Source organism: Myotis davidii, unplaced genomic scaffold (genome assembly GCF_000327345.1).
Source record: "Myotis davidii unplaced genomic scaffold, ASM32734v1 scaffold201, whole genome shotgun sequence".
Taxonomy (NCBI): Eukaryota; Metazoa; Chordata; class Mammalia; order Chiroptera; family Vespertilionidae; genus Myotis; species Myotis davidii.
In genome coordinates, this window is record NW_006297819.1 from 5142408 (window position 1) to 5143186 (window position 779).

The following is a 779-nucleotide window of genomic DNA, read 5'->3' on the forward strand; positions in this document are numbered from 1 at the left end:
CACTATGATGTGCACGGACCACCAAGGGGCAGACACTCTGATCAGTAGGTTAGCTTGCTGCTGGGGTCTGGCCGATAGGGACTGAGCGAGATGGGCCAGACATGCCCTGGAGCCTCTCCTTGGTCCCTCCCTGGCTGGCCAACTTCCCGCATCCCTCCCCTTCCCTGATCCTGCATCAGTGTGGTCCCTCGGACTGGCCTGTGCCCTCTCGCAATCCGGGCTGAGGAAAACCCTCCCCCGCCAAGTGCACGGATTCATGCACCGGACCTCTAGTACATATATAATAGGTAATTCTGTAGAAAGATCAGGGAAATGAATGTCAAATTGATTCCCAACTGGGATAGGGTAGAATTGCTAAGTGGTAGGGGGACTTTAATTTTCCTCCTCAAATAAAAGAAATGTGTTTAGGGGTAATATTTACTTTTTTGTTTTTCAGTATAGTATTTTTAAAAATTTAAAATTCAACTGAGACTATGTACTATTTATAATTTAGTGACTTTAAAAAAAAGAAAAAATAGAAATTAGTGATTTGAAAAATTACATATCAAAATCTATGGGCTGTGGACAAAGATGTACTTTGAGGAAATAGTCTTAGATGCATTTATTAGAAAAACCGAAAAGTTAATGCATATTTTAGAAGAGAAAAGGCATGCATGTGACAAAAAAATTAAAATTATATGAAATATACCCTGTCTCCCTTTTCCCCTCCCTAAAGATAATCTTCCCAGATATATTCTGTCATATATATATATATATGTATGTTTTATATATATATATAT